Source organism: Cetorhinus maximus, unplaced genomic scaffold (genome assembly GCF_964194155.1).
Source record: "Cetorhinus maximus unplaced genomic scaffold, sCetMax3.hap1.1 HAP1_SCAFFOLD_244, whole genome shotgun sequence".
Lineage (NCBI taxonomy): Eukaryota > Metazoa > Chordata > Chondrichthyes > Lamniformes > Cetorhinidae > Cetorhinus > Cetorhinus maximus.
Genome location: NW_027596207.1, coordinates 308286 through 332242, shown reverse-complemented (window position 1 = coordinate 332242; position 23957 = coordinate 308286).

The following is a 23957-nucleotide window of genomic DNA, read 5'->3' as shown; positions in this document are numbered from 1 at the left end:
CCCCAACATTAACCTCACAAAACCCCAACCCCACAAAACCCAAGCCCCCAGGCTCTCAAAATATAAACCCCAACAGCAAGACACCCCAACCGAACTCCACAAATCCCCAACTCCACAAAACCCAAATTCTAACCCCAAAAAACCCAAAACCCCAGCCTCACTAAACCGGAACCCCAACCCCACAAATCCCCAACCCCAACAAACCCAAACTTCAAACACACAAAACCACAACTGCACAAAACCCCAACCCCAACATCACAAAACGCCAACCACAAAAAACACCAATTTGAAACATACAAAACCCCAACCGAAAAAATCCCAAACTCCATCCCCATAAAACACCAACCCCAACCCCACAAAACCACAAACACACAAAATCCCAACAGCAACTCCACAAAAACAACCCCACAAAAATCAAACCCCAACCTAACACAACCCCCCTTCATCAATACCCCAAACTCTCAAAACCCTAACCCCAACTCCACAAAACCCCAATCCCAGCCCAAAAAACACCAATGGCAGAAAACTAAAACCGCAAACCCACAAAAGCCCAAATCATCAAAACCTCACCCATACTCACAAAGCCCACAAAAACCCAACCACACAAAACAACACCCCCACAAAACCCAAGCCCCCAGCCTTTCAAAACATAAATCCTAACCTCACAAAAAGCCAACCCAACTCCACAAATCCCCAACTCCACAAAACCCAAATTGTGACCCAAAAAAACCCAAACATCCAGCCTCACTATACCCCAACAACAAGCCCCACAACAACACCAAAAAGCCCCAACCCCAACCACCCCAAAACCCGAAAACCACAAATCCCCACCCCAAACCCACAAAACACCAATCCCAAATCTACAAATCATCAAGCCCAAACTCACAAAACTCCAACCCCACAAAACCCCAACCCCACAATACCCAAACCCAAACTCCACAAAACCCAAACCACAACCCCAGAAAACACGAACACCACAAAACCCCAACCCCACAAAACCCCAACCCCAAAAAACCTCAACCCCACAAAACCTCAACACCACAAAACACAAAACCCAACTCCACAAAACTCAAACCGCGCAAAACCCAAACCCCAAACCCACAAAACCCAATCCTCAAACATGCAAAGTCCCAACAACAACCCCACAAATCCCAACTCCACAAAACCTCAAGCCCACAAAACCCAGATCCCTACCCCACACACCCCCAAACGAACAAAACCCAACACCGATCCCTACAAACCCCAACCACAAGCTCACTAAACCCCAACCACAACCTCACCATACCTCTCAAAAACAAAAACCCCAACCTCACAAAACCCCAACACAACTAGACAAATCCCCAACTCCAGAAAATCCAAATTCTTGCCCCAAAATTCCCGAACACCCAGCCTCACTAAACTCAAACCACAAGCCCCAACACCAACACCACAAAGCCCCAACCCCATATCCACAAACCCCCAACTCCACAAAACACCACCCCAAACCCACAAAACCCCAACCCCACAAAATCTCAACCCCACCAAACATCAACCCCAACCGCACAAAACCACAGCCACAGTTAAAACTGACCCGAACACCACAAAACCTAAACTGCAACCCGACAAATCGTCAACTCCACAAAACCCCAACCCCACATAACTCGAACGCCTCAAAACCCAAAAGCCAACTCCACAAAACCACAACACCACGAAACACCAGCCCCATCAAGCGCTTAACTCTAGCCCAAAAACAACCACCCCACCTTGCAAACCCCAACACCGATCCCTACAAACCCTAACGCTCAAATCCACAAAACCCAAACCCCAAACATGCAAAGCCCCAACAACAAACCAACAAATCCCAACTCGACAAAACCCCAAACCCACAAACCCAGGCCACTACCCCACACAACCCCAACCCCATAAAACCCCAACCACAAAAAACCAAACCCCAACACCAAAAAGCCACAACACTGGAAAACTGCAACCCCACTAATCCCAAAACCCAACCTTACTAAACCCCAACCTCGACCTCACAAGCCCCAACCCCACAAAACCCAAGCCCCCAGGCTCTCAAAACATAAACCCAAACCGCAAGATACCCCAACCCAACTCCACAAATCCCCAACTCCACAAAACCCAAATTCTAACCCCAAAAAACCCAAACCCCCAGTCTCACTAAACCCAAACCCCAACCCCACAAATCCCCAACCCCAACAAACCCCAACTTCAAACATGCAAAACCCCATCCGCACAACACCCATACCCCATCCCCACAAAACACCAACCCCAACCCCACAAAAACACAACCCCACAATAATCCAACCCCAAACTCACACAACCCCTATCCATCAATATCCCAAACTCACAAAACCTTAACCCAACAAAACCCAACGCCACAAATCACCATGCCCATCAAGCGCATAACTCTGCCCCAAAACCAACCTCCCCACAACCCTGCAAACCCCAACACCCATCCCTACAAAGCCCAACCCCCAACTACACAAAACTAAAACCACGGAAAACCCAAACCCCAAACACACAAAACCCAAACCCCAAACATGAAAAGCCCCAACAACAACCCCACTAATCTCAACTCCACAAAACAGCAAGCCCACAAAACCCAGACCCCTACCCCACACACCCCAACCCCAGAAAACCCCAACCACAAAAAATCAAACCCCATCACCAGAAAGCCACAACACCAGAAAACTACACCCCACAAAACCCAAGCCCCCAGGCTCTCAAAATATAAACCCCAACCGCATGACCCCCCAACCAAACTCCACAAGTCCCCAACTCCACAAAACCCAAATTCTAAACCCAAAAAAACCACACCCCCAGCCTCACTAAACCCAAACCCCAACCCCAACAAACCCCAACTTCAAATACACAAAACCACAACTGCACAAAACCAAATCCCCAACCTCACAGAACCCCAACCACAAAAAAACCCAATTTGAAACATACAATACCCCAACCGAACAAAACCCAAATTCCATCCCCATAAAACACCAACCACAACCCCACAAAACCCCAAACACACAAAATCCCAACAGCAACTCTACAAAAACACAACCCCACAAAAATCAAACCCCAACCTCACACAACCCCACTCCATCAATACCCCAAACTCACAAAACCCTAACCCCAACTCCACAAAACCCCAACCCCACCAAACACCAACCCCAACCACACAAAACCCCAGCCACAGTTAAAACTAACCCCAAAACAACAAAACCAAAACTGCAACCCCACAAATCGTCAACTCCACAAAACCCCAACCCCACATAACCCTACCACCACAAAACCCAAAACCCAACTCCACAAAACCCCAACGCCACAAAACACCAGCCCCATCAAGCGCTTAACTCTACCCCAAAAACAACCACCCCTCCACCTTGCAAACCCCAACACCGATCCCTACAAACCCCAATGCCCAACTCCACAAAATTCAAACCCCGCAAAACCCAAACCCCAAATCCACAAAACCCAAACATGCAAAGCCCCAACAACAAACCCACAAATGCCAACTCCACACAACCCCAAACCCACAAATCCCAGACCCCTACCCCACACACCCCCAACCCCAGAAACTACCACCAATCACAAAAAACCAAACACCAACACCAAAAAGACACAACACCAGAAAACTGCAACCCCACTAAAACCGAAACCCAACCTTACTAAACCCCAACCTCAACCTCACAAACCACAATCCCACAAAACCCAAGCCCCCAGGCTCTCAAATCATAAACCCCAACTGTAAGACACCCCAACCCAACTCCACAAATCCCCAACTCCACAAACTCCAAATTCTAACCCCAAAAAACCCAAACACCCAGCCTCACTAAACCCAAACCCCAACCCCACAAATCCCTAACCCCAACAAACCCCAACTTCAAACATACAAAACCCCAACCGCACAAAAGCCATACCCCATCTCCCCAAAACACCAACCACAACCCCACAAAACCACAAACACTCAAAATCCCAACAGCAACTCCACAAAAACACAACCCCACAATAATCCAAACCCAACCTCACACAACCCCTATCCATCAATACCCCAAACTCACAAAACCCTAACCCTAACTCCCCAAAACCCCAACCCCAACCCCACAAAATCCCAAATAATCAAAAACCCACCCATAGCCACAAAGCCCCAACACAGCCTCACAAAACCCAAAGCCCACAAAAAACCAACCACACAAAACAGCACCCCCACAAAACCCAAGCCCCCAGCCTTGCAAAACATAAATCCTAACCTCACAAAAAGCCAACCCAACTTCACAAATCCCCAGCACCACAAAACCCAAATTCTGACCCAAAAAAACCCAAACATCCAGCCTCACTATACCCCAACACTAAGCCCCACAAAAACACCACAAAGCCCCAACCTCAACTCCCCAAAACCCAAATCCACAGAACCCCACCCCAAACCCACAAAACACCAACCCCAACTCTACAAAACCCCAAGCCCAAACTCACAAAACCCCAACTCCACAAATCCCCAACGCAACATAAAACCCCAACCCTACAATACCCAAACCCCAACTCCACAAAACCACAATCCCAACCCTACAGAACCCCAAGCCCAAACCCCAACCCCACAAATCACGAACACCACAAAACCCCAAACCTACAAAAACCCAACCCCACAAAATAACAACCCCACAAATACCCAAAACAACAAACCTCCAACCCCAAAAAACCTCAACCCCACAAAACCTCAACACCACAAAACACAAAACGCAACTCTACAAAACTCCAACCCCACGAAACCCCAACTCTAACACCATAAAACACAAACCCTAACCTCACAACACCCCAACCCCAACAAACACCAACCCCAACCCCAACCGCAAAAAAACCCCAACTACAGATAACGCTAACCCCAGCACCACAAAACCCAAACTGCAACACCATAAATCGTCAACTCCACAATACCCCAACCTCACATAACCCAAACACCACAAAACCCAAACCCTAAGTCCAGAAAACCCCAAAGCCACAAAACACCAGCCCCACAAAGCGCATACCTCTGCTCCACAAAATACCAATCATCAAACCAACAAAACCCAACACCAATCCCTACAAACCCCAATGCCCAACTCCACAAAATTCAAACCCCGCAAAACCCAAACCCCAAATCCACAAAACCCAAACCCCAACCTTGCAAATCCCCAACAACAACCCCACAAAACCCCAACTCTACAAAACCCCAAACCCACAAATCCCAGAACCCAACCCCACACAACCCCAACACCAGAAAACCCCAACCATAAAACCCCAACCATAAAACCCCCCCAACAGTAAACTCCAACCCCACTAAACTCAAACCATAACCTCACTAAACCCCAACAAGTACCTCACAAAAAAAAACACCAGAAAACCCAAGCCTCCAGCCTCTCAAAACTTAAACCCCAACCTCACAAAACCACAACCGAAACACACAAATCCCCAACCCCAAAAAATCCCAACCCCACAAAACACAAAAGCCAACTCCACAAAACCCCAACACCATCTCAACAAAACGTCAACTCCACTGAACCCAAACCCCAAGCCCACAAATCCCCATCCCCACAAAACAGCAACCCCAACTCCACAAATGCCCATCCACACACAATGCCAACACGAACTCCACAAAAACCCAACCACACAAAACTCAAACCCCAACCCCACACAAGCCCAAACCATCAAAACCCCAACCCCACAAAACCCAAAACCCAACTCAACAAAACCCCAACCCCGACTCCACAAAACCCCAACTCCATGAAATCACAACCCAAACTCCACAAAACCCAAAACCCAGAAAACACAACTCACAACCGCACAAATCCCCAACACCACAAATCCTCAGCCCAGCAATACCCAAGCCTAACCCCACAAAACTCCAAGCCCACAAAACCCCAACCCCACCAAACACCAACCCCAACAGCACAAAAACCGAACCACAGAAAACACTAACGCTAACACCACAAATCCCAAACTGCAACCCCACAAATCGTCAACTCCACAAAACCCAACCCCACATAATGCGAAAGCCACAAAATCCAAACCCCAACTCCACAAAACACCAAAGCCACAAAATATCAGCCCCACCAAGTACATACCTCTGCCCCACAAAAAAACAACCCTCAAACCAACAAAACCTAACATTGATCCCTACAAACCCCAACCCCAAGCTCACTAAACCCCAACTACAACCTCACCATAACCCAACCCCAAAAAACCCAAGCCCTCAGTCTCTCAAAACATAAACCCCAACCTCACAAAACCCCAACAAAACTACACAAATCCCCAACTCCAGAAAACCCAAATTCTTACCTCAAAAATCCCAAACAACCAGACTCACTAATCTCAACCCCAAGCCCCAACACCAACACCACAAAGCCCCAACCCCAACTCTAAAAAACCCCAATGCCACAAAACACCAGCCCCATCAAGCGTATAACTCTGCCCCAAAAACAACCACCCCTCAACCCTGCAAACCCCAACACCCATCCCTAAAAATCCCAACCCCCAGCTCCACAAAACTCAAACCGCGCAAAACCCAAACACCAAACCCAAAAAACCCAAACCCCAAACATGCAAAGCCCCAACAACAACCCCGGAAATCCCAAAACCACAAAACCCCAAACCCACAAAACCCAGACCCCTACCCCACACACCCCCATCACCAGAAAACCCCGACCACAAAAAAACAAACCCCAACAATAAAAAGCCACAACACCAGAAAACTGCAACCCCACTAAACCCGAAACACAACCTGACTAAACCCAAACGTCAACATCACAAAACCCCAACCCCACAAAACCAAGCCCCCAGGCTCTCAAAACATAAACCCCAAACGCAAGACACCCCAACCCAACTCCACAAATCCCCAACTCCACAAAACCCAAATTCTAACCCCATCAAACCCAAACTCCCAGCGTCACTAAACCCAAACCCCAACCCCACAAATCCCCAACTCCAAAAAACCCCAACTTCAAACACACAAAACCACAACTGAACAAAACCCAAACCCCAACCTCACAAAACCCCAACCACAAAAAACCCCAATTTCAAGCATGCAAAGCCCTATCCGAACAAAACCCAAACCCCAACCCCACAAAACCCCAAACACACAAAATCCCAACAGCAACTCCACAAAAACACAACCCCACAGAAATCAATCCCCAACATCATACAAGCCCAATCCATCAATACCCCAAACTCACAAAACCCTAACCCCAACTCCACAAAACCCCAACAACCCCACAAAACACCAATTGCACAAAACTGAAACCACAACCCCACAAAAGCACAAATCATCCAAACCCCACCCATACACACAAATCCCCAACACAGCCTCACAAAACCAAATGCCCACAAAAACCAAACCACACAAAATAATTCCCCCACAAAACCGAAGCCCCCAGCCTTTCAAAACATAAATTCTAACCTCACAAAAAGCCAACCTAACTCCACAAATCCCCAACTCCACAAAACCCAAATTCTCACCCAAAAAAACACAAACATCCCCCCTCACTATACTCCAACAACAAGCCCCACAACAACACCACAAAGCCCCAACCCCAACCCACCAAAACCCTAAATCCACAAAACTCCACCCCAAACCCACAAAACACCAACCCCAACACTACAAAACTCCAAAGCCACAAAACATCAGCCCCACCAAGCCCATACCTCTGCCCCACAAAAAAACAACCCTCAAACCTACAAACCCCAACACCCATCCCTGCAAACCCCAACCCCCAACTCCACAAAACCACAACCCCACAAAACACAAACCCCAATCAACAAAACACCAACACCACAAAACCCCAACACCACAAAATTCCCAACACCACAAAATGCAAACCACACATAACCCCAAACCCACAAAACCCCAACCACACAAAGCCTCAACCCCACAGAACCCAAACCCCAACTCCACAAAACTCCAACCCCACAAAATCCCAACCTCAACCCCACAAAACCCAAACTACAACCCGAAAAACCCCCAACTCCACAAAACTTCAAGCCAACAATACCCAAACCCCAACTCCACAAAACTCCAACCCCACCAAACACCAACCCCAACTGCACAAAACCCCAACCGCAGATAACACTAACCCCAACATGACAAAATCCAAACTGCAACCCAACAAATCGTCAATTCTACAAAACCCCAAGCCCACATAACCCGAACGTCTCAAAACCCAAACCCCAACTCCACAAAATCCCAACGCCACAAAACACCAGCCCCATCAAGTGCATGCCTCTGCCCCACAAAAAACCAACCCCCAACCCAACAAAACCCAACACCCATTACTGCAATCCCCGCACCCAACTTCAGGAAACTCAAACCGTGCAAAACCCAAACCACAAACCCACAAAACCCACACCCCAACCACGCAAAGCGCCAAGAACAACTCCACAAAACCCCAACTCCACTAAAACCCAACCCCACGAAACCCAAACGCCAACCCACACAACCCCAACCCCAGAAAACCCCAACCACAAAATCCCAAAACCCAACCCCACAAAACTCCAACCCCAGAAAACTCTAACCCAACTAAACCCCAACCACAACCTCACAAAACCCCAACCCCACAAATCCCAAGCCCCCAGCTTCTCAAAACATAAACCCCCAACCCATAAAACCCCAATCCAACTCCACAAATCCCCAACTCCACAAAACCCCAACCACACAAAACCCCAACTTCAAAGACGCAAATCCACATCTGCATAAAACCCAATCGCCAAACTCACAAAGCCCCATACCCAAAAAAACTCAACTTGAAACATACAAAACCCCAACCGCACCAAACCCAAAATCCATCCCCACAAAACACCAAGCCCAACCCCACAAAACCCCAAACACACAAAATCCCAACAGCAACTCCACAAAACCCCAACCCCACAAAACTGAAACCCCAACGCCACACAACCCCAATACATCAAAACCCCTACCGTACCAAACCCTAACCCCAACTCCACAAAACCCCAACGCCACAAAAACTCAACTCCACAAATCCCAGCCTCACAAAACCCAACCCCCACCCCCAGAAAGCCGTAACCCCAACCCTACAAAACCCCAACGCCACAAAAGCTCAACTCCACAAATCCCAGCCTCACAAAACCCAATCCCCAACCCGACAAAGCCGTAATCCCAACTCCACAAAACCCCAACGCCACAAAAGCCCAACTCCACAAACACCAGCCCCACAAAACGCAAAACGTAACCCCACAAAACCAAAACCCCAACCTAACAAAACCCGAAACCCACAAAACTCAAATCCCAACCCCACAAATCCCCATCCCCACAAAGCACCAATCCCAGCCCCACAAAACCAAAACTCCAACCACACAAAGCCCAACCCCACAATACTGCAACCCCAACTCCACAAAACACCGACTCCACAAAACTTCTCCCAAGCCCACAAACACCCAAACCCAACCTCTCAAAAGCCCAAGCCCACAAAAACCTAACCGCACACAATGCCAACCCCACAAAACCCAACCCTTAATGTCACAAATTTCCAACCCCACAAAACCAAAACCTCAACCCCACAAAACCCCAAACACACAAAACCCCAATCCTAATCCCACAAATGCACAAGTCAACCACTACCCTAAAAAACAACACCCCACAAATCCGAATCCACAACCCCAAAAAACCCCAACCCAAACCCACAAAACCCAAACCTCACAAAACCCCAGCACCACCAAGTGCAAACCCAAGCCCCAAAAACCTAAACCCTCAACCCTACAGAATCAAGACCCATCCCTACTCCAGCAGCAATTTCACAAAAAGACTACCCCACAAAATCCCAACCCCAACTCCACAAAACCCCAACATCAACCACACAAAATCCCCACCCCACAAAACCCCAAACCCAAAAATCCCAAACCCCAACTCCACAAAAACTCCAACACAAACCCCACAAAACCACATCCCCACAAAACACCAACCCCAACCCCACAAAACTCCAAGCACAAGAATCCCAACACCAACTCCACAAAACCCCAACCCTAAAAAAAAATCCCAACCCCACACAACCCCAATACATCAAAACCCCAACCCCCAAAAAACCCAAACACGAACCCCACAAAATCCCAAACCCACAAATCCCAAACCCCAACTTCTCAAAACAACAACCTCACAAACTCCCAACCCCACAAAACTCCAACGCCAAACGCACAAAACCCCAACTCCACAAAACCCCTGCCCGACAAAAACCAAACCCCAAATCCACAAGTCCCCAACCCCACAAAATTCAAACCATAACCCCACAAATCACCAACCACAACCCGACAAATCCCAAACACCAACGCCAGAAAGAATTCAACCCCACAAAACCCAACCGATCAAATCCCAAATACCAACCCCAAAATACCTCAACCCTACCCCACAAAACCACAACCCCACCTCACAATACCACAAACCCACTAATCACAGAACTCAGCCCCATAAAACGCCAACACTCAACTCAACAACACCAAAATCCAACCCTAGAAAACCGAATCCCCAACTCCACAAAACTCCAATCCCATGAAACTGAAAACCCAACTCCACAAAACCCAAACCCAAACCACAGAAAGCCCCAACACCAAACCCCACAAAGCCGCAAACCCAAGTCCACAAAACTCCAACTCCACAAGACCACACCCAAAACCATCAAAACCCCAATATCAGCTCCAAAAAATCCCAAACCCGAACTCACAAAACCCCAACACCACTAAATCCCAACACAAACTCAACAAAACCCAAACTCCACAAAATCCAATACCCAACCCCACAAATCTCTCACAGCACAAAACACCAGCCCCACAAATCCCAAACACCAAACCCACAAAACACCAACCCCACAAAACCCAAAAACTAAATCCACAAAACCACAACCCCAACCCCACAAATGCCCTTCCAAACACAATCCCAATCGCCAAGCGCACAAAGCCCCAAACCCAAAAAAATCCAACTTGAAACATATATAACCCCAACCGCTCAAAAAAAAAACCCCATCCCCACAAAACACCAAGCCCAACCCCACAAAACCTCAAACACACAAAATCCCAACAGCAACTCCACAAAACACCAACACCACAAAGCTCAAATCCCAACCCCACACAGCCCCAATACATCAAAATTCCAACCGCACAAAACCCTAACCCCAATTCCACAAAACCCCAACCACAACCCCACAAAACGCCAACGCCACGAAAGCTCAATTCCACAAACACCAGCCTCACAAAACCCAATTTCTAACCCCACAAAGCCAAAACCCCAACTCCACAAAACCCCAACGCCACAAAAGCCCAACTCCACAAACCCCAGCCCCACAAAACCCAAACCGCAACCCCACAAACCCGAACCCCACAAAACCAAAACCCCAACCTCACCAAACCCCAACCTAACAAAACCCAAATCCCAAAAACCCAAACCCCAACCAACAAATCCCGATCCCCATAAAGCACCAATCCCAGCCCCACAAAACCAAAACTCCAGCCCCACAAACCCCAACCCCACAATACTGCAACCCCAACTCCACAAGACACCAACTCTACCAAACCACACCCAAACCCACAAAAACCCAAACCCAACCTCACGAAAGCCCAAGCCCACAAAAACCCAACCGCACAAAACCCCAACCCCAAAAAACCCAAACCTTAATGTCACAAATCCCCAACCCCACAAAACCAAAACCACAAACCCACAAAACCCCAAACCCACAAATCCCAACCCTAATCCCACAAATGCACAAGTCTACCACTACCCTAAAAAACAACACCCCACAAATACGAACCCCCAACCCCAAAAATCCCCAACCCAAACCCACAAAACCCCAACCTCACAAAACCCCAGCACCACCAAGCGCAAACCCAAGTCCCAAAAACCCAAACTCTCAACCGTACAGAACCAACACCCATCCCTACCCCAGCCCCAATTTCACAAAAAGACAACCCCACAAATCCCAAACCCCAACTCCACAAAACCCCAACCCAAACACCACAAAACCCCAACCCCACAAAACCCAAACTCCCACCCCACAAAACCACATCCCCACAAAACACCAACCCCAACCCCTCAAAACCCCAAGCACACAGAGTCCCAACACCAAATCCACAAAACCCCAACCCCTCAAAAAAATCCCAACCCCACACAACCCCAACCATCAAAACCCCAACTCCCAAAAAACCCACACCCCAACCCCACAAATCCCCAAACCCACAAATCCCAAACTCCAAACTCTCAAAACCACAACCTCACAAAATCCCAACCCCATAAAACTCCGCCAAACCCACAAAACGACAACTCCACGAAAACCAAGCCACAAATCTACAAGTCTCCAACCCCACAAAATTCAAACCCCAACCCCACAAATCACCAACCACAACCCGACAAAACCCAAACACCAACGCCAGAAAAACCTCAACCCCACAAAACCCAACGGAACAAATCCCAAACACCAACCCCAAAAAACCTCAACCCTACCCCACAAAATCACAACCCCACCCCACAAAAACACAACCCCACAAACCCCCAAAGCCACTTAGCACAAAACCCAACCCCATAAAACCCCAACACTCAACTCGTCAAAACCAAAACCCAACCCTAGAAATTCGAACCCCCAACTCCACAAAACTCCAACCCCACAAAACTGAAACACCAACTCCAAAAATCCCAAATGCCAACCCCACAAAACCCAAACCCAAACCACATAAAACACCAACACCAAACCCCACAAAGCCCCAACCGCAAGCCACAAAACTTCAACTCCACAAAACCACACCCAAAACCATCAAAACCCCAACACCAACTCCAAAAAATCCCAAGCCCAAACTCACAAAACCCCAACACCCAAAACCTCCACACAAGCTCAATAAAAACCAAAACCCACAAAACCCAACACCCAACCCCACAAATCTCCAACACCACACATTCCCAGCCCCACAAATCCCAAACATCAAACCCACAATACACCAACCCCACAAATCCCAAACACCAAACCCACAAAACCATAACCCCAACCTCTCAAATGCCCACCCACACACAATGCCAACATGAACTCCACAAAAACCCAACCCCACAATACCCAGAACCAGCCCCACACAACTCCATTTATTCAAAACCCCAAATCCACAAAACCCAAAACCCAACTCCACAAAACCCCAACCCCACGAAACCCAAACCCCAACCCCACAAAATCCAAACACCACCAAAAACAAACCCCAACCGCACTAAACCCCAACCACAGTTAACACTAACCCCAACTCTACAAAACCCAAACGCCACAAAACACCAGCCCCATCAAACGCATAACTCTGCCACACAAAAAACTACCCCTCAACCCTACAAACCCCAACACCCATCCCTACGAACTCCAACCCCCAACGCTACAAAACTCAAATTCTATCCCCAAAAAACCCAATCACCAAACCTCACTAATTTCAAACACCAGGCCCCTACACCAACACAACAAAGTCCCAACCCCAACTCCACAATACCCCAACTCCACAATACCCCACCCCAAACCCACAAAACAGAAAACCCCTACTCCACAAAACCCCAAGGCAAAACTCACAAAACCCCAACCTCACGAAATGCCAACCCAAACTCCCCAAAACCCAAAACCCACAAAACACAACTCCCAACCGCAGAAATCCCCAACACCATAAATCCTCAGCCCAACAATACCCAAACCCAACCCCACAAAACCCCAACCCCACAAAACCCAACCCCATATAATGCGAAAGCCACAAAATCCAAAACCCAACTCCACAAAACCCCAATGCCACAAAACATCAGCCCCACCAAGCTCATACCTCTCCCACAAAAAAACCAACCCTCAACCCTCCAAACCCCAACACCCATCCCTGCAAATCCCAAACCCCAACTCCACAAAACTCAAACAGCGCAAAACCCAAAACCAAACCCAGAAAACCCAAACCCCAACCTCGCAAAGCCCCAACAACAACCCCACAAAACCCCAACTCCACAAACCTCAAATTCTAACTGAAAAAAACCAAACACCCAGCCTCAAAAATACAAACACCAAGCCCCAGCACCAACACCAGAAAGACCCAACCCCAACTCCACAAAACCCTACCCCAAAACTACAAAAAAGTAAACCCCAACTCCAAAAATCCCCAAGGCAAAACATACAAAACCCCAACCCCACAAAATCCCAACCCAAACTCCACAAAACCCAACACCCAACCCCACAAATCCCCAACACCACAAAACCTCAACCCCACAATACCCAAACCCCAACTGCACAAAACCCCAACCCCACAAAACACAAACCCCAACCCACAAAACACCAACACCACAGAACCCCAACCCCACAAAATCCCAACACCACAAAATTCAAACCCCACATAACCCCAAACCAACAAAACACCAACCACACAAAACCTCAACCACACAGAACCCAAACCACAACTCCACAAAACTCCAAACCCACAAAATCCCAACCTCAACCCCACAAAACCCAAACCAAACCAAAAAAAAACCCTCACCACAAAACTTCAAGCCTACAAAACCCAAACCCCAACTCCACAAAACTCCAACCCCACCAAACACCAAACGCAACTGCACAAAACCCCAACCGCAGATAACATTAATCCCAACAGGACAAAACCCAAATAGCAACCACACAAATCATCAATTCCACATAACCCTATGCCCACATAGCCCGAACACCACAAAACCCAAACCCCAACTCCAGAAAACCCCAACACCACAAAACACCAAACCCATAAAGTGCATGCCACTGCCCCACAATAAACCAACCCCCAACCCAACAAAACCCAACACACATCATTGCAATCCCCGCACCCCAACTCCACAAATCTCAAACCGTGCAAAGCCGAAACCCCAAACCCACAAAACCCAAACCCCAACCACGCAAAGCGCCAAGAACAACTCCACAAAACCCTAACCCCATGAAACCCAGACGTAAACCCCACGCAACCCCAACCCCAGAAAACCCCAACCACAAAAAGCCAAAACCCAACCCCACAAAACTCCAACCCCAGAAAACTCTTACCGCACTAATCCCCAACCCCAACCTCACTAAACCCCAACCCCACAAATCCCAAGCCCCCAGCTTCTCTAAACATAAACCCCTACCCCACAAAATCCCAACTCAACTCCACAAATCCCCAATTCCACAACACCAAAATTCTAACCCCAAAAAACCCAAACACCCAGCCTCACTAAACCCAAACCCCAACCCCAACCCTACAAAACCACAACTTAAAACAAACAAATCCACAGCTGCAGAATACCCAATCTCTACCTTACAAATCCCCAAACCCAAAAAAACCCAGCATTAAAAATACAAAACCCCAACCGCTCAAAACCCAAACCCCATCCCCACAAAACACCAAGCCCAACCACACAAAGCCTTAAACACACAAAATCCCAACAGCAACTCCACAAATCCCCAACCCTACAAAACTCAAACCCCAAACCCACACAACCCCAATACATCAAAACCCCAACCGCACAAAATCCTATCCCCAACTCCACAAAACCTTAACCCCAACCCCACAAAACACCAACGCCATAAAAGATCAACTCCACAAACTCCAGCCTAACAAAACCCAATCGCCAACCCCACAAAGCCGAAACCCCAACTCCACAAAACCCCAACGCCACAGAAGCCCAACTCCACAAATCCCAGCCCCACAAAACCCAAACCGCAATCCCACAAACCCGAACTCCACAAAACAAAATCCCCAACCCCACCAAACCCCCACCTAACAAATCCTGAACCCCACAAAGCCCAAAACCCAACCCCACAAATCCCCATCCCCACAAGCACCAATCCCAGCCTCACAAAACCAAAACTCCTATCCGACAAACCCCAAACCCACAATACTGCAACCCCAAATCCACAAAACACCAACTCCACAAAACCTCACCCAAACCCACAAAAAACCCAATCCCAACCTCACAAAAGCCCAAGCCCCACAAAATGCCAACCCCACAAAACCCAAATCTTAATGTCACAAATCCCCAACCCCACAAAACCAAAACCTCAACTCCACAAAACCCCAAACCCACAAAACCCCAACCCTAATCCCACAAATGCGCCAGTCTACCACTACCCTAAAAAAAACAACCCACAAATCCGAATCCCCATACCCAAAGAACCCCAACCCAAACCCACAAAACCCCAACCTCACAAAACCCCAGCACCACCAAGCGCAAACCCAAGCCCCAAAAACCTAAACGCTCAACCCTACAGAACCAACAACCATCCCTACCCCAGCCCCAATTTCACAAAAAGACAACCCTACAAAATCCCCAAACCCCAACTCCACAAAACCCCAACACGAACCCCACAAAACCCCAACCCCACAGAACTCAAACCCCAAGCCCACAAAACCACATCCCCACAAAACACCAACCCCAACCTGACAAAACCCCAAGCACACAGAATCCCAAACCAACTCCACAAAACCACAACACCACAAATAAATCCCAAAACCCCAACCCCAAAAAAACCCAAACCCCAACCCCACAAAATCCCAACCCCACAAAACCCAAACCCCAACCCCACAAAATCACATCCCCAAAAAACACCAACCCCAACCCCACAAAATCCCAAACCCACAAATTCGAAACCCCAAACTCTCAATACCACAACCTCACAAAATCCCAACCCCTCAAAACTTCAAAGCCAACTCCACAAAACCCCTGCCCCACAAAAACCAAACCCCAAATCTTCAAACCACAAACCCCACAAAATTCAAACCCCAACCGCAAAAATCACCAACCACATCATGACAAATCCCAAACACCAACGCCAGAAAAGCCTCAACCCCACAAAACCCAAGCGAACAAACCCCAAACAACAACCCCAAAAAACCTCAACCCTACAACACAAAATCACAACCCCACCCCACAAAACCACACCACAAACCCCCAACCCCACTAAGCACAAAACCCAGCCCCATAAAAAGCCAACATTCAACTCGACAACACCAAAACCCAACACTAGAAAACCGAATCCCCAACTCCATAAAACTCCAACCCCACAAAACTGAAACCCCAACTCCAAAAAACCCAAACCACAACCCCACAAAACCCAAACCACAGAAAGCCCCAACCCCAAGTCCACAAAACTCCAACTCCAAAAACCCACACCCAAAACCATCAAAACTCCAACATCAACTCCAAAAAATCCCAAACCCAAACTCATAAAAGCCCAAACCCACAAATCCCAATACCCAACCCCACAAATATCCAACACCACAAAACCCCAGCCCCACAAATCCCAAACCACAAACCACAAAACACCAACCCCACAAAACCCAAACACCAAACCCACAAAACCACAACCCCAACCCCACAAATGCCCATCCACACACAATCCCAATGGCCAACCTCACAAAGCCCCAAACCCAAAAAATCCCAACTTGACACATACAAAACCCCAACTGCTCAAAACCCAAACCCCATCCCCACAAAACACCAAGCCCAACCCCACAAAACCTCAAACACACAAAATTACAACAGCAACTCCACAAAACCCCAACACCACACAACCCCAACCCCAACCCCACACAACCCCAATACATCAAAACCCCAACTGCACTAAACCCTAACCCCAACTCCACAAAACCCCAACGCCACAAAAGCCCAACTCCACAAACCCCAGCCCACAAAACCCAAAACGCAGTCCCACAAACTCGAACCCCACAAAACCAAAACCCCAAACCCACCAAACCCCAACCTAACAAAACCCAAACCCCACAAAACCCAAACCCCAACCCCTCAAATCACCATCCCCATAAAGCACCAATCCCAGCCCCACAAAACCAAAACTCCAACCCCACAAACCCCAACCCCACAATACCGCAACCCCAACTCCACAAAACACCAACTCCACAAAACCACCCCCAAACCCACAAAAACCCAAACCCAACTTCACAGAAGTCCAAGCCCACAAAAACCCAACCGCACAAAACTCCCAACCCCACAAAACCCAAACCTTAATGTCACAAATCCCCAACCCCAGAAAACCAAAACCTCAACCCCACAGAACCCCAAACCCACAAACCGCAACCCTAATCCCACAAATGCACAAGTCTACCACTACCCTAAAAAACAACACCCCACAAATCCGACTCCCCAACCCCAAAAATCCCCAACCCAAACCCACAAAACCCCAACATCACAAAACCCCAGCACCACCAAGCGCAAACCCAAGCCCCAAAAACCCAAACCCTCAACCCTACAGAACCAACACCCATCCCTACCCCAGCTAAAATTTCACAAAAAGACAACCCCACAAAATCCCAACCCCAACTCCACAAAACCCCAACCCCAAACACACAAATCCCCAACCCCACAAATCCCAAACCCCAACTCCACAAAACCCCAACCCAAACATCACAAAACCCCAACCCCACAAAACCCAAACTCCCACCCCACAAAACCACATTCCCGCAAAACACCAACCCCAACCCCACAAGACCCCAAGCACACAGAGTCCCAACACCAAATCCACAAAACCCCAACCCCACAAAAAAATCCCAACCCCACATAACCCAAATCCATCAAAACGCCAACCCCAAAAAACCCAAACCCCAACCCCGCAAAATCACAAACCCACAAATCCCAAATCCCAAACTCTCAAAACCACAACCTCACAAAATCCAAACGCCACAAAACTCCGCCAAACCCACAAAACCGCAACTCCACAAACCCCTGCCCCACAAAAAACAAACCCCAAATCCACAAGTCTCCAACCCCACAAAATTCAAACCCCAACCCCACAAATCACCAACCACAACCCGACAAAACCCAAACACCAACGCCAGAAAAACCTCAACCCCACAAAACCCAACCGAACATATCCCAAACACCAACCCCAAAAAACCTCAACCCTACCCCACAAAATCACCACCCCACCACACAAAAACACAACCCCACAAACCCCCAATACCACTAAGCACAAAACCCAGCCCCATAAAACTCCAACACTCAACTCGACAAAACTAAAACCAGACGCTAGAAAACCGAACCCCCCAACTCCACAAAACTCCAACCCCACAAAACTGAAACACCAACTCCACAAAACCCAAACCCCAACCCCACAAAACCCGAACACAAACCACAGAAAATCACAACACCAAACCCCACAAAGCCCCAACCTTAAACCACAAAACTCCAACTCCACAAAACCACACCCAAAACCATCAAAACCCCAACACCAACTCCAAAAAATCCCAAGCCCAAACTCACAAAACCCCAACCCCCAAAATCCCCACACAAACTCAACAAAAACCAAAACCCACAAAACCCAATACCTAACCCCACAAATCTCCAACACCACAAATTCCCAGCCCCACAAATCCCAAACACCAAACCCACAAAACACCAACCCCACAAAACCCAACCACCAACTCCACAAAACCCCAACCTAAACCCCACAAAACACCAAGCCCAACTCCACAAAACCCCAAGCACACAGAATCCCAACAGCAACTCCACAAAACCCCAACCCCACAAAAATACCCCAACCCCACACAACCCCAATCCATCAAAACCCGAACCCCAAAAAACCCAAACACCAAACCCACAAAATCCCAAACCCACAAATCCCAAACCCCAACGTCTCAAAAGCACAAACTCACAAAATCCCAAACCCACAAAACTCCAACGCCTAACCCACATAATCCCAACTCCACAAAACCCTTGTCCCAAAAAAACCAAACCACAAATCCACAAGTCTCCAACCCCACAAAATTCAAACTCCAACCCCACAAATCACCAACCACAACCCGACAAAAGCCAAACACCAACGCTAGAAAAACCTCAACCACACAAAACTCAACCGAATAAATCACAAACACCAACCCCAAAAAACCTCAACCCTACCCCACAAAACCACAACCCCAACCCACAAAACCACAACCCCACAAACCCCCAGCCCCACTAAGCACAAAACCCAGCCCCATAAAAACCCAACACTCAACCCGACACAACCAAAACCCAACCGTACAAAACCAAACCCGCAACTTTACAAAACTCCAACCCCATAAAACTTAAACCACAACTCCAAAAAATCCAATCCCCAACCCCACAGAACCCAAACCCAAACCACAGAAAGCCCCAGCACCAAACACCACAAATCCCCAACCCCAAGTCCACAAAACTCCAACTCCAGAAAACCACACCCAAAACCATCAAAACCCCAACACCAACTGCAAAAAATCCCAGGCCCAAACTCACAAAACCCCAACACCACTAAATCCCAACACAAACTCAACAAAACGCTAAACCCACAAAACCCAATATCCAACCCCACAAATCTCCGATACCACAAAATCCCGGCCCCACATCGCCCAAACACCAACCCCACAAAACCCAAACACCAAACCCACAAAACCACAACCCCACAAAACCCAACACCAGAAAACCCCAGCCCCACCAAGCGCATACTCTGACCCACAAAATCCCAACCCTCAAACCTACAAAACACAACACCCATCCCTACAACACCCAACCCCCAACTCCACAAAACTCATACCCTGTAAAACCTAACCCCAGCCCCACAAAACCCTATCCCCAACCACGCAAAGACCCAACACCAACCCCACAAAACCCCATCCCTGACTCCACAAAACCCCAACTCCACAAAACCCCAAACCCACAGAACACAGAATCCAACCACACACAACCCCGTACACAGAAAACCCCAACCAACACAAACCCCAACCCCAACCCCACAAAAACCCAACCCCAGAAAACTCCAACCCTACTAAACCCCACCCCAGTCCCACAAAACTCCAACCTCAAAAAACCTCAATCCCACAGAATCCAAGCCCCCAGCCTCACAAAACATAAACCCCAACCTCTCAAAACTCCAACCCCAACACCACTAAACCTCAACTCCACAAAACCCAAATTCTAACCACACAAAACCCAAAGCCCCAGAATCACAAAACCCAAACTCCAACCCCACAAAACCCCAAACCCACAAAGCCCCAAATTCAAACACACAAAACCCCAACCTCACAAAACCCCAACTCCACAACAGCCCAACTCCACAAAACTCCAACCCCAATTCAACGAACCCAAACCACAATCCTACAAAACCCCAATCCCACTAAACCCCAACCCAACCCCACAAAACTCGAACCTCAAAAAACCCAAACCCCAACCCCACGAAACGCCAACCCCACAAAACCAAATCAACAGCCGCACAATACCCCAGCAACATCCCCACAGAACACCAACACCAACAAACCTCAAACCCAACCCCACAAAACCTGACCACCAACCCCTCAAAAACCTAAACTAAAAACCCCAACCCCACAAAACACCAACCCCTACCCCACCAAACCCCAACCCCACAAAACCTCATCTCCGTTAAACCCCAACTCCACAAAACTCAAAACCCAATCTCACATACCCCCAACCGCACAGAACCAAACCCAGAAAACCTCAACCCCAACCCCACAAAAACCCAATGCCACAAAACCCCGATCCCAACTAAACCGGAACACCCAACCTCATAAAACCCAAACCCCAACCTCACAAAAAACAAATAACCACTAAACCCCAGCACACAAAACTCCAACCTCATAAAAACCGAAATCCACAAAATCCCAAACCCACAAAACGCTAACCTCATAAAACGCTAACACCAACCCTACAGAATCCAAACCCCAGCCGCACAAAACACCAAACACACAAAACCCAAACCCAACTCCACAAAACACAAACCCGAAATGACACCAAACCCAAACCAACAGAAAACCAACCCCACAAAAACCCAACTCCAACCCCGCAAAACTCGAACCGCTGAAAACCCCATCCCAACAAAACACCATTCCCAAAAAACCCCAACCTCAACCCCACAAAACCCAAACAAGAAATATCCCCAACCCGAAACCCAGAAAACTCAAACCCCAGCCCCAACACCACAATACCCCAACCCCAAAAACACAAACCCCAACCACACAAAACCCCAAACCCAGCCGCACAAAAACCCAAGCCAACAAAACCAAAACCACAGAAAACCCAAAACACATCCCCATAGATCCCCAACCCAACAAAATCCCAACCCCATAAAACCCAAACCTCAACCTGACAAAACCCAAACACCTCAAAACCCAAAACCCACAAAACCAAAACCCCACAAAACCCCAAGCCCAACCCCACAAAATCACAAAACCCAACCCCACAAAACCCAATGCCACAAATCCCAAAACCAAAACCCAATCCCTAACTCCACAAAACCCAAACCCCAACTGACCCAAAGCCCCAACGTCATAAATCCAAATCCCAAATCTACCAAAGCTCAATCCCGACAAAACCCAAACCCCCCACGTCATAAAACTCAAACCCCAACTCCAAAAAAACAAATCCCCAAAAACCCCAACCACACAAATCCCCAACCCCATAAAAACCCCAACTCCACAAAATCCCTACTCCACAAAACCCTAACCTCACAAATCCCCAAACCCAACCCTACAAAATCCAAACCACAACCTCACAAAGCATCAACACCACAAAACCCAAACCCCAACCACACAAAACGCTATCCCCACAAAACCTCAACCCCAACCCCACAAAAGCCCAAATCCGAAATAACCCAAATCCCAACCCCACAAAACCCCAACACCACAAAACCCCAGGACAAACACCACAAATCCCCAACCCCACAAAACGCCAACCCCACAAAAGCCCAATCGCACAAATTCCAAACCCCAACACCGAAAAACCCCAACCCCTCATAACCCGATCCCCAACTCATCAAAACGCCAACACCACAAAACCCCAAGCCCAACCCCACAGATCCCAAACCGCAACCCCACAAAACCCAAACCCCAACCTGACCCGCACCAAACCCCAAACCCAAAAAACCCAAACCCCATAAAAACCCAGTCCACAAAACCCAAACCCCAACCTCACAAATTCCCCAATCCGCATAAACCAAGCCCCAACTCCACAATCCCAAAGCCCAACCCCACAAAACCCCAACCACAGAAAACCAAAACCCCAACCTCACTAAACACCAAGCCTACAATACCCCAACTCCAACCCCACAAAACCCAAATGCCAAATAACACAAATGCCAATCACACAAAACACCAGAACCACAAAACGCCAACTTCAAACCACAAACCCCCAAACACAAAAAACCCAACCCCACAAAACGCAAACCCCACAAAACCCGAGCACCAACCCCACAAAACACCAACACCAACAAACCCCACTCCCAATCCCACAAGACCACAAGCCCAACCCCACAAAACACTAAACCCAACCCCACATAACCCCATCCCCACAAAACCCAATCCCCCAGCCTCATAAAACACAAATTCCTCAATCCACAAAACTACAATACCCAAAAAACACGAACCCCCAACATCATAAACCCAAACCCCAACTCGACAACAACCAAATCCCCACAAAACACCAATCACACAAAGCACCAACCCCATAAATCTCCAAATCCACAAAATCCCAAACCCACAAAAACCTAACCACACAAAACAACATACCCGCAAATTCCAAACCCCAACCCTACAAAACACCAGCAACACAAGACCCCAACACCAACACCACAAAATCCAAGCCCCATAAAACCTCAACTCAAACAAAATCCAAACCACAAACCCACAAAATCGCAACCGGACATAACCGAAGCCCAACCACACAAACCCCAAGTCCAACCCCACAAAAGCTCAATCCCAGAAAACCAAATCCCCAACCTCACAAAACCCCAACCCTACACAAACCCAACCCAACAAAACACAAGCAAGAAATAACAGAAATGCGAGTCCCACAAATCCCCAAACCCACAAAACCCCAACCCTACCCCAACAAATCAACAACACCAATCAACCCCACACCCAAACCCACAAAACCCCAACACCAAAAAACGCCAAACGTACAAAATCCCAACTGCACAAATCCCAACTCCCAACACCACGAAACCCAGACCACACAAAACCTC